Genomic DNA, 13336 nt, shown 5'->3' with positions numbered 1-13336 from the left:
GCATTTGTGAGTCAGCAAGCCTTGAGTGGAGAGGAGGCAGTGGAGGACAGAACCCAGCTGGGTGAAGCGTGAGATGTCAGCACTAGTGTGCAGTTAAGAGGTTTAAAGGGAGGATAGGAAGATAAGGAAGGGGGCTGGAAGGGGGACAGAGATGGAGACAGAAACCAACACTGGGTTCCTGGTCCAGGTAAGACTCCCTGAAGGAAGGGGACACGTTAGATGTGCCCTCAACCTGAAGCCGCCAAGCCCACCCCCTCGACCTGCAAGCCAGTGGAGGCCTCAGCATCTGGCAGGGCATCAAGGCCTCTGTCCTGGACCCGAGGAGGTGCTGAAGGTGCAAGAGGCAGAAGAAGTGGCAGCAGCACCTCCAACAAGGGACAGGTACCCACAGACCTTGGCTGGGAGCTGGCACGACAAAGGGGCATCAAGCAGCCTGACTCCCTGACCCCAGTAGCAATAATTTGTGGTTGGATATAGACTGAACCATTTGGGCTGTGTGTGTTAGTGACAGGCACTCAGCTCCCACAAAGAACTGACTGATTGGGAGGTGACCTATGCCTCTTCTTCCTTTGTTCCCTGCTCCTCAACACTAATAAAATCTAGTTCAAGGAGTCCTACAAATCTCAAGTTTATGGAGATCCTGGCTGAGAAGACTTTGCCCAGCACCCTGTCTCTCAGTGGGCGGCAGCGGGGGGGGGGGGGGAGAGACACAATACTCATACGTACCTTCCCCATTGGCATTCCTGGGAATTGAAGTGCAGCAACTTCTCGAAGGCCTAATATATTCAGAGCACCACAATGAAATACGCCTTTTTTCTTGTTGCCAGATGCTTGATGGCATACAAGTGCTGGTACTCAGAGAGGGGTTGAATATAAGACTGAATGGTCTTTATTTTGGCACATTTCAAACATTTATAAATATCTATTTCCATTTTAAATAAAATGACCATCTGGAAGGGCCCCTCATTGGATTTTTTTTTCTCTTGGCACACATTGAAGCAGGATGCAATGGGGGCATGGATTGTTATTAAGATTTAGTAATTACTGGGAAGGTCGTGATACAAAAACCTCTGTCAGTTGCCCACAGGGAAATACAGATGGGTTCCCATGGATAGAAAGCATTGAGAACTTGATATTACAGTATTCTGTTTTCTATGTATTTCTTTATCCTTTAAAAACAAAACAAGAACACTACTTATACTACCACAAACCAAGCATCCCATGAATATTCATGGATCAATATGTGTAATATTATATATGAAGAGAATTTAGTATTGTTATTCCATCTACTCTTTGTTGTGGATAAAATGCTCAAAGCAGATTTACACAGTGTAGAACTTCAGTGTGGATAGTTTATATACGTCTAGTAGAGTTTGTATGCTAGAGAAGAACTGACAGTAGCAAAAGTTTAAATATCTGAATTAAAAAGGTTAAGGTAAACACTTTGTGGGGATAGTTTGCACCCTCTCCAAAGAGGATGAACAGAGCTTTGAGAATTATTCATAAGAGTATTCTTTAAAATCCATAATCCTTCTTTGGTGGTATGTTGGCTCAGTTCATACTGCTAATTGGCCTTTGGCCTTCTGTGCTTCCCTGGGTTCTTCCCTTGGTGGCTACATCTCCTATTTATGGATTCTGGATGTAGACTTTTTTATTTTTGTTAAGTCATCTCGTTGAACCACCTCTTTTTGTATGTCACTTTGAGTTTGCCCACCTTTTGTTGGAGCTTCTTCCTTCTTTGTTTGGAGTTGGGGAAGGGAGATTATTGAAGTTTTCTGATCCACCACCCTTATTCTTCTTGATCAAGGGCTATAATTTGCCTTTCAAGTTGCTACTGAACCAGAATTTTGATTTGATCTGTCTTGAGTTTGAAAGGCTGAATTCAGAAATGATGCCTTTATTGGGAAGGTGAAATTTTCAAAATCAATGCCATCAGTCATTTGAAACAAAACATGGTTTCTATGGCCAACTGTGAATCTTTCTTCTGATCAATGGATTAGGCTGCTTTTATTATCTCATCCAGATACTTTCTAATGTTGGGGAATCACCTGGTGGTCAACCTCTGCAAAGACTTTCATGGATTTGCCTATCATTATCTGGTGCTCTTCCATTTCTTATACAGTGGTGCCTCACTTAACGAGCACTTCGTGTAACGACAAATTTGCTTAGCGATGACTTTTTCGGAGCGATCTTGCGTTCCGTTTAACGATGTTCCCTAGGGGCGATTTTCACATAGCGATGTTTGGGACCATGCTTCACATAGCGGTGACAGTTTGGGTCCCCCTGTTTCGCTTAACGATGGTTTTGACAGCCTCATGTTGGCTGTTTTTTATATGTTTAAAAATGTTTAAAAATGTTTAAAAATGTTTAGAATGCTTGAAATCATAAGTGCACTTAATAAACCCTTTGTTAAACTAATTTGACTTTGTTCCGACTCTTTTTAAATTTGTTGTAATTTTTCCCCCCATTGAGATGCATTGAATAGGTTTCAATGCATTTTAATTGGGGAACCGTGTTTCGCTTAGCTATGTTTCCTATAGCGATTTTCGCTTAAGGACGGCAATCTGTTCCCAATGGAATGGATTATCCGGTTTTCAATGCATTTCTATGGGAAACCGTGTTTCGCTTAGCAATGTTTTCCCATAGCGATGATTTTTTTGGAACCAATTAAAATTGTTAAGCGAGGCACCACTCTATTCCATTTCCCATATATCACATATGCATGTAGGGTATGTGTGTGTGATAATGTTTATGCTACTTGTTGCATTTCTGTAATGTGAATATGTGTTTCACTTTGCTTCTCCAGCCATCCAGTGACAGAACTGGACTTGCTGCAGGGCCTTTTCAACATATGTTTCTGTTACATTGATTTTGGCATCCATCTTTTTGAAATACTCTTGTGCACTCTCAGCTTCTTTCCAGTGCAATTCAAATCTTTGTTAACTTGATTCAGGCTGTTTCTCACTGGTTTCAGTGTGCTGCTGTGCTTTTCATCCATTGTGAAAGTGTGGTTTTTTGCTCGTTTCAACTTGCACATTATCGGCTAAGTTGATGGTGATTTAAAGACATCCTTGTTTAAGTTAATGTATATGTTTCCTGTTGCCACCACTATTTGAGTGTAATGCAATATCTGTTTATTTGCAGACATGTATTTTGGTTTATGTGGGGTGATTATTCATTGATGTAAGCCACTTAGAGTAGTGCTCAGAACTAAGTCAAATGGTCTATAAATGTCTGAAACCAACCAACCAACCAACCAACCAACCAACCAACCAACCAACCAACCAACCAACCAACCAACCAACCAACCAACCAACCAACCAGTCAATCAGTCAATCAGTCAATCAGTCAGTCAATCAGTCAATCAGTCAATCAGTCAATCAGTCAATCAGTCAATCAGGGAGGTCACATTCTGTGAAATAACCCCATGTTGACCAGCATAGCCATTCATGTCACTCAGAGTGGCTAGGATAGCTCAGCATGATGAATGCAAAGTAGCTACTGTTTTAGTTGTGATTTTAAAAAGTAACTCATTGCTCCCATGTTTCTCAAAGGTAGCTAAAATACTTCTGTTTAATTATTTTCAAAAAAACAGGAAAGTATCTGGAAAATATTTGTGAATTATTTCTTTGCATCCTTTGACAATATGTCAGTTTAGTTAATAGGGCAATATTCCACATATGGTTAACCCAGTCATTTATGGAAGCCACCATATGTGGAACATTGCCATATTAACTGAATTGATATATTGTTAAAGGATGCAAAGAATTATTTGCACATGTCATGGTGACCTTGGCACCTCACATGCAGTAAAAGGAGAGGATCTGGTGGCCCCAGTATTGGCACTGGGACCAGCTGGAGTGAGAGGAAGATCCCAACCCATCCATGAAATCCCTGGGGGAGAGGGCCCTCTGTCCCTGATGAACCTGCAGCCACTTCAGACTTTGGCTGTACTGGGGTATATATGTGCCATAAACCACTCCCAGAGCCCTTGCTGGAGGAGCAGAAAGGACTAGTAACATGGACCTGTGGGTTAAGAGGCAGGGAAGTGGGTGCTGAACCCTGGAGCACTATGAAACAGACAAATGCTGGAGAAGCTAAAATGGCATGATGGCCCTGAAAGTCTGTAGGGTTGTTGTTGTTATGGGACAATTTATTTTTGTGATTTATGGACTTATTCATACCCCAGGGTCTTTTTAACACTTTATACATTTGATTTATCTCCAATAGATCTTCCAGGCTCTTTTTAATTAGATCTGCTGATTCTCTCCTCTTATCTCCCCTTAGCACACCTAAAATTCTCTTTGCCTCCAGGGTTAGAATTAAATCTCCTAGTTTTTTTCCTGTAATTTCCTCTAGCTCCACTTTTGATTGGTATACATCAGTGGTTCTTAACGTGGGCGATAATGCCCCCCAGGGGGCGATTTCATTTTTCAGGGGGGCAATAGAATGAAAAGGGGCGGTGTGGGGGCGCTGGAGCAGAAGGGGGCGGTAGGGGGGCCCTGGAGCAAGCCAAACCTGTTAAGATGGCTGCAGCCTTTTTACAGTGTGCATGAATATATATTTTCCTCCAATCTTAATTTAGTTTCAGAGTTTTCATCTTGAAATTTTTAGTTCCTGCATTGTGGTTTGTTTTTATGCCCTTTTTATATTTCTTTTTGCATCTTAAAATTCGATTGCAACCAAATCATTAAATGTTTTTGGGGGCATTTCATTTTCTTGGAATTGAATTTTGTTTTCAGGGGTCATTGGATTTAAGTGTAATAAATAAATAAATAAATACATAAATAAGAAAAATATCATCACCATGGGGAGGGGGGCGGTGATAACTTCCTCAATGGCTCAAGGGGGCGTTTCTTTCAAAAAGGTTAAGAACCACTGGTATACATCATCCACCACCCTCTCATTTCCTTGTTCATTATTCCCTGTCTCCTGTTGACTATAGTTCTTCTTCAACTGCTTCATGAATAATTTCACCTCTTTGTTGTAGGATCTCACTATTTCTAAAATTGCTTGAAGCATAGATTTTGTTTCATCCCAAAATTTAGTTTAGTTCCCCAGAATTGTTGCCAATGATGTTTTCAAGAGAAAGATTCTTAAGTTTATAATGACAAAATAATACCAAACTTCCTTCCCTAAAGTATAATTAAATGTCTAATTAATGTCCAATTTATTTTCCTTGTGTCTCCCTGCACTCCTCCTCTCTCCAGATTCACCACTGCTCAATCAGTGGTGGGGGACAGGAGACGCTATTTCTGCCATAGAGATTGTCTCATCCAGGGATAGTAAAATAATACAGTTAAAAAATGTTTCTCACTCAGTGGTAACACAATGTTAATCAGGCTGATTTATCACTTCTGCATTGCCGGCTGCTGACGACTTGCAAGCAAGCTAGTTCAGCTGCTTGTTTCAGCCTACTGTTGATTGGGGAGTTCCCCAGATCAAACATGGGTAACCACCATTCCTCCAGTGATCAACAGGCTTGTCCCCCATTTCACCACCTCTTTGAGGTGGTTTTAACCCGATGGGGGGGTCCCAAACAGGTCAGAATTAAACCAAAGGAATGGAGCTCTGTCCTCCTGCTGCTGTCTTGTTGCAGCATCAAGCCGGAAGTTTCATAACTCATTACTTTTAAGCTCTTGGAAATGAATCATGACATTAACTCAAGAGTAGAAATTGGACATCTGTGACTGGTAATAGAAAGGAAGCAATAGTGGGGTGGCATATTATGAAGTGTAAGTACTGTACTCAAAGTAACATTCACCAGAGAGTCATGGCTCCATTGCACAGATCAAAAGATGCAGGCATTGCACAGAGACATATATGTGCACACATGAAAGGAAAGCAGTATATAACATAATGCCCAATTTATTAGGCTCATCTAACAACCGTAGAAGAGTGAATGGGCAAACAGCAGTGTAAAGGTCAGCATGTTCAGCTTTGGTTGCAGTGATCTGAAATTTACAACAAAAGAAAAAGAAGGACATGTGTCCTCAGATATCATCATCTTGCCAATAGTTTAAGATAATCCAGCAGTTTCTTTCTGTATACACCAGGGAGAAACATTTGTCTGAACATTCAGCTCTGCATTGTTGGAGCAAAAAGACTGATTGGCATAGTTCCATGGAATCCAAGTAGAGATTGCAGATGTATCCAGCAAACATGGTGAACAGTGACAGCATCTGGCAAAGGCTCATGGAAGGTGGAACTATGTTTGAGCACCTGATAATGGCTGGATCTGCACATTAGCTTGCTCTATCATGCCACCCAAGCTTTATGTAATAGTGGGAACTATTTAGGAACTTCCTTGTATGAGCATGGAAAATATACAATCACTCCATATCCCTAGGAATTGTGTGAGTGTTGTGCTAGTGTTGGATCAAAGTCAACAGTCTAGTTCTAACAATTTTCATTTCTACTGAGAAACTGGTATTTTGTAAAGCTAATGGGTCTGAAGTGCCCGTTTACTACCAAGCCATCACAAAATAGTACCAGTGTGACAGGAATTGTTCACAACGATATAATATATTTCATAGGGGAAATATGTAATTTTCCACTCAGCTGTTGTAAGAATTGCGTCTAAGCTCACAATCATCTGGCAACCACAGAAGCTGAGAAGTGGTAGGAACAGAAGATGCCATTTTCCTCCTAATCAGAAAATCCCAGAGTTTTGACTAGCTTCACTAGAACACTATGGGGTGGAATGGGGAGTTCCTTGTTCTGTTTGGCTTGGATCACAGCCAGGAACTCATTTGAAAAATAGATGACCAACAGCCAAGTTTCTAGTGTGGGAATGTAGAGTAGTATTAGCCAGCTGAGCCTGAGAAGCCGAACAACTGTACCCTTTAATATTCTTAGATTTTCAGTGTGATATTAGCAGGATACCGTAAACCTGCCACCTGACAGGGTGTGGGCCTGCAACCTCTGTACAGGCAAAACAGAATGCATACTGCATTCCATATGCCTCTCATGGTCCAAACCAGTTCAGCACAGGGCCTTTATCTCCTTTCAAGCAAGCACTGGATTCCAGTAACAGACATTCAGATTGTAAAAATAAAAGTTTCAGTTGAGTATGGCTTGGAACAATGATGACCATATACACAGTAGTGTCTCTGTGGGAGAATGAAACGGATACATAACCCAGCTGAAAATAGTAGACAGCCAACATGGTAAGAGGGTTGGACTGGATCCTGGGAAGCTCCAAGTTGTAGTTCCCAGCAGTAGAGACCATGAAAGTGGCCTGTTCTGGCAAGTGGCAAGAATACTTCCATTTCTGGATGGAAGTATTCTCACCACTTGCCAGAACAGGGGAAAATGGGTGGGGTAGCAGGGTAGTTACTCCCTCCTGATGGAAACAAAGGAAGGTGTTCACTTACCTGACAGGATGTCTTGGGAGTTGTAATTGTCCCTCTGGCACCAAGATCCAGACATGACAGAGACCTTATCAAGATTCATAAAGCCGAATGGACCATCACCTCTTATTTCTGATACATGTGGGATCAAATGATGCTGCCAAGCACATTATTTGTTGATAGGCTTTCCATGAAATCTAATTGAAAGCAGTCAGACATTGCATTACAGCTGCTAACTACTAGCTCTATGTCTTCTTGTACCACAATTAGAATCAACCATTTTCTTCTCTATTAATCATTCCCAGAGTAAAACACGTTGTAATTATCTGAATGAAAACATGCTATTCCAGCCCCTTTAATTCACCCACATCAAGCATTGTGATATTTATACACTCCATGACTTGTTTCAGAGGTTTAGTTGTACCTTAATTCATACTTCTTACATATCAAGATCCAATTAGATATGTCATGAAGCTTTGGATTTCCTTTTCTTCCCTCTGCATGTCAGATGTTGAGCATCCTTTTCGTTTTAGTCCAGTTGTTTCATTAAGCACAGTGCTACATATTCTGAGATCTTTCCCAGTAGCTGATTGAATGCCTTTTGACCTCACTCTCACATTCCAGCACTCTCTCTTGTTTCATTGTGGATTGTGTCATCATAGTGTTTTCACTGTATAAAATATTCAGAAGTTATTTACCATTGTCTCCTTCTGTACAATACTAATAAATTTAAGTGTCACTGTCATTGTCAATGAATTAGCTCCACCAATGTTACCTTCCATTACTGCTGCCACCCAGTAATGTCTCTTCTAGAATTTCCCTTTCCCCATCACCAGGAGGGAAGCATATTACCTGACCAAGATAAAGTAAAGAGAAGATGGAAACAATATACTGAAGAGCTATACAGAGGAGATAAAAAGATGACAGATTCCTTTGAAGAGGAATCCTAGGATGGAGAACCTGCAATTTTAGAAAATGAAGTAAAAGCTACTCTGAAAGTACTGGAAAGAACTAAATCACTGGAGTATATGGAATACTGATATAACTATTAAAAGCCACAGAGACTGAACCTGTCAAAATCCTAACAAGAATATGCTAACAAATATGGAAAACAAAGCAACGGTCCACTGACTGGAAACATTAAATATACATTCCAATCCCCAATAAAGAAGTGCGGTAACTATAGGACCATTGCTCTAATTCACCATGCAAACAAAGTGTTGGTCAAGGTGTGACAACAAAGATATTTCCTTTGGTGAGAAATGCCAGATATTAAAGTTGAATTCCAAAAAGGAAGAGACACTTTAACTATTGCAAATATCCTCTGGCTGCTGGAGTGCACCAAAGAATTTCTGAAGAAAATTAGTTTGTACTCTATAGAATACAGCAAAGCCTTTGGCTGTATGGTTCATGAGAACCCATAGATTGTTCTAAAAGAAATGAGTGTGACATGTGACCTTTATCTTGGACAAGAATTTCGTTGTACCATTAAGGACAGAATATGTAGAGGCAGAATGATTTTCTATAGGCAAGGTGTCAGACAAGGGTGCATTTTATCTTTCTGTTTGTTTAATCTGTACACAGAACATATCATATGGACAATGAAGGCGGAAAATGAAAAAAGGTGAAAGAAATATTGATAATTTAAGATAAGCAGATGACATAATATTACAGGCAGAAAACAGCAATGGCTTTAAAGCGATTTTAAATGAAAGTGCAAGAAGAAAGTGCCAAAGCAGAACTGCAGTTGAACAATAAGAAGACAAAAATCATGACTACAGAAGAACTATACAGCTTTATTGTTGACAATAAAGACACTGAAATAGTTCAGGGTTTTGTATGTCTTGGTTCAACCATCAATCGAAATGGAGAGTGCAGTCAAGAAATCAGAAGAGAGTGAGACTAGGAAGGAAGGAATTGGAAAAGATCATAAGATGTGTCATTGGAATCATCCACACTCTTGTACTCCCAATTGCTATGTACAGGTGTGAAAGCTGGACAATTAAGAAAGCTGATAGGAAAAAAATTGATTCATATGAAATATGGTGCTGGAGGACAGTTTTGTAGATACCCTGGACTGCCAGAAAGACAAAGAAGTGAGGTTCTAGAGCAAATCAAGCCTGAACTATCTTTGGAGGCAAAACTGACAGAACTGTCACACATTGGGCACACCATGGGAAGGCAAGGTTTTCTGGAAAAGATGATAATGCTAGAAAACGTTGAAGGCAGCAGGAAAAGAGGAGGACCAAATATGAAATGGATTGGCTCCGTAAAGGAAGCCACAGGTTTGAGTTTGCAAGATCTGAATAGGGCAGTTGAGGACAGGATATTTTGGAGATCACTCCTTCATAGTTGGGGACGACTCCATGGCACGTAACAACAACTAGAACTATCTAGTCTTTTCTGCTGATGTGACTATTAATTCTGAAGACAATGGATGCATTTTGGTCTGATGTCTCAGTTTTTACAATTTTGCCTTGGATGGCTCTGCTTGGAGCTCAACTGGTCATATCATCCAGCCTCCTGATGATATCACTTTCAGCACACTTAAACCACCTTAGTACATTATGACATGCAACCCAAAGGGCAGGTTAACTATTAGCTCAAATATCTAATTCAAATAAGTGTAAGTGGGAGAGGGCCAATTTTTAACAGTTAGAGCTGATGCTAAACTGCCTTTTAAGTGGGAGTACATCCAGACAGACATAAAGCTTCCTATTTGGATCACTTTTGATGCTGTTTGGTTCGATTCAAATTAAGGCACAGTGGATATTTTGTGTCATGTTGACACCACAGCATAGCCATTGTGGGTTCAGATATGGTGAACAAAACAGCTGCCAGACAGAGATTTTGCTCTGCGCGTTTACAGAGGATTCCAGGCCACAGAGGGAACCATTCACCTAGGGAGGATACAAAATAAATGCCCAGGGTGATGGCTGGGTATGACTTCCGTTAACAAAGACACCCTCAGATAGTGTAGTTACAATGCACCTACATGATGTAACACACTTGGAGTCCCTTGAATGTACAGATCTTTTTTTTCTTGTCTATTTCTTGGCAAGTATTTATGATAATAGTTTTATTTGTTCCTACATGGCAGTTACTGAAATGCTGCATTTAGGATTCTTTTCCTGTTTCTGTCACATTTTAGTCTTGCTTCTCATTTGTTGCTTAGAATTTTGAGAGTTTCAACAGACTTTTCTTTTAATGATCAGAATAGCCTTTTTGCATCCTTTTGATAATATCTGTGCTTTCATTTCATAGTTCTTCCGATTCATAGTCAGTTGAGTTTAGCAACCTATTCTTCAAGTGTTCTTTCAGATTCTTCAAAAAAAGAGGAAAGTTGCTGTAGTCCACTGAATAATGGCCAACAGGAAAAGTCAGGGAAGGGGGTGGGAAGGGGAGTGTATTCAGTCGAAAGGGGGAAAAATTGGAGTAACCCAAAGACCTGTCTGGATTCTTCTCATGGGACATCCCTGGCATAAGATTCAAGAAATCAGATAGTGTTGCCAGATCAGCAGCATCTGATTCACTGAAATGTCAAGGCCAACACATGACCAGAATGCAGGCCTTTGTGGTGTCCCAGGGTGGGGCAGGAAAGAGGTCAGAACTAGTTATGGACTAGCCAATTATGGTGGAATCCAAGTACAGAGTTCCAGAATCTCAATAAAATCCAGATAATGAGGTCACATGGTTGCTTAAAGCCAAGGAGGAAATAAGCTACTTCTGTTGGGCTGCCAGATAAGTGGGAAAATGTACCTTAGGGCCAGCTAGCAGGCAGAGGCTTTATAACAACCATATACAAATATCTGTCTTTTTTCTCTCTTCTCCAATGCTTCTTGCTCTGAAATTTGTTTCACTACTTGGAGATCCAGAGAAGTATATCAATCCAAAGATTCCAGCTATCTCCCTGAGACTTTGAAGATCTAGTTCAGATGCTTCAGAGGATCTGTGTCCCTTCAGGAATACTTGCTCACATTCATTTGAGTAATAATATAGCCCTGCCATTAAAGAAAGCCTTCACGCCTCTTAGACAGGACATAATATACTGTATATACCCCATAATCCAACAACACAAGAGGCAACTCCACACATGGACATCACCAGATGGGCAATACTGTTATCAGATTGCTTATATTCTCTGGCTGCAGAGAATATAAGCAATCTGATAACGGTATTGCCCATCTGGTGATGGAGAAGCTCTATACAGTCAGCAAAAACAAGACCTGGAGCTGATTGTGGCTCTGATCATCAGCTTCTTGAAGCAAAACTCAAGTTTAAACTGAAGAAAGTAGGAAAAACCACTGGGCTAGTCAGGTATAATCTAAACCAAATCCCTTAGGGATACACAGTGCAAGTGAAGAACAGATTCAAGGAACTAGATTTGGTGGTCAGAGTGCCTGAAGAACTATGGATGGAGGTTCGTAACATTGTACAGGAGGCAGCAACAAAAACCATCTCCCCAAAAAAGGACATGCAAGAAAGCAAAGTGGCTGTCCAATGAGGCCTTACAAATAGCAGAGAAGAGAAGAGAAACAAAATGCAAGGGAGATAGGGAAAGGTACAGAAAATTGAACGCAGACTTCCAAAGAATAGCAAGGAGAGACAAGAGGGCCTTCTTAAATGAACAGTGAAAAGATATACATGAAAATAATAGAAAAGGAAAAAAACAGAGATCTGTTCAAGAAAATTGGAGATATTAAAGGACCCTTTTGTGCAAAGATGGACATGATAAAGGACAAAAATGGTAGGGACCTCACAGAAGCAGAAGACACCAAGAAGATGTGGCAAGAATACACAGAGGAATTATACCAGAAAGATCTGAATGTCCAGGACAACCCAAATAGTGTGGTTGCTGACTTTAGCCAGACATCCTGGAGAGTGAAGTCAAGTGGGCCTTAGAAAGCATGGCTAACAACAAGGCCAGTGGAGGTGACGGCATTCTAGTTGAACTCTTTAAAATCTTAAAAGATGACGCTGTTAAGGTGCTAGACTCAGTATTCCAGCAAGTTTGGAAAACTCAGCAGTGGCTAGAGGACTGAAAAAGATCAGCCTACATCCCAGTCCCAAAGAACGGCAGTGCCAAAGAATGCTCCAACTACCATACAATTGCACTCATTTCACGCGCTAGCAAAGTCATGCTCAAAATCCTACAAGGCAGGCTTCAGCAGTATGTGGGCTGAGAACTCCCAGAAATATAAGCTGGATTTCAAAGGGGCAGAGGAACTAGAGACCAAATTGCTAACATGCGCTGGATCATGGAGAAAGCCAGAGAGTTTCAGCAAAACATCTACTTCTGCTTCACTGAATACGCAAAAGCCTTTGACTGTATGGACCACAGCAAACGTTGGCAAGTTCTTAAAGAAATGGGAGCGCCTGACCAGCTTATCTATCTCCTGAAAAATCTATATGTGGGACAGGAAGCAACAGTTAGAACTGGATATGGAACAACTGATTGGTTCAAAATTGGGAAAGGAGTATGACAAGGCTGTATATTGTCCCCTGCTTATTTAACTTATATGCAGAATACATCATGTAAAAGGCAGGATTGGATGAATCCCAATTAAGGTCGCTGGAAGAAAGGAGGCAGTGACAGCATTTACTTTCTTGGACTCCATGATCACTGCAGATGCCTGCTTCTTGGGAGGAAAGTGATGACAAACCTAGACAGCATCTTAAAAAGCAGAGACATCACCTTGCCGACAGAGGTTCGCATAGTCAAAGCTATGTTTTTTCCAGTAGTGATGTATGGAACTGAGAGCTGGACCATAAAGAGGGCTGACCGCCGAAGACTTGATGCTTTTGAATTGTGGTGCTGGAGGAAACTCTTGAGAGTCCCCTGGACTGCAAAGAGAACAAACCTATCTGTTCTGAAGGAAATCAACCCTGAATGCTCGCTGGAAGGACAGGTTCTGAAGCTCGGGCTCCAATACTTTGGCCATCTCATGAGGACTCTCTGGAAAGGACCCTGATGTTGGGAAAGT

At 41.0% G+C, this 13336-nt stretch overlaps 1 pseudogene; it reads right to left on the bottom strand.

The window, feature by feature from the left end:
* Nucleotides 1–1551: 1551 nt before the first annotated feature.
* Nucleotides 1552–7455, bottom strand: LOC140705839 (formin-binding protein 1-like; annotated as a pseudogene).
* Nucleotides 7456–13336: the final 5881 nt, after the last annotated feature.

Source organism: Pogona vitticeps, chromosome 1, assembly GCF_051106095.1.
Source record: "Pogona vitticeps strain Pit_001003342236 chromosome 1, PviZW2.1, whole genome shotgun sequence".
In the NCBI taxonomy this organism is placed as follows: domain Eukaryota; kingdom Metazoa; phylum Chordata; class Lepidosauria; order Squamata; family Agamidae; genus Pogona; species Pogona vitticeps.
The sequence above is the reverse complement of the archived record's forward strand: the minus strand, read 5'-3'. Positions and strand labels throughout refer to the sequence as shown.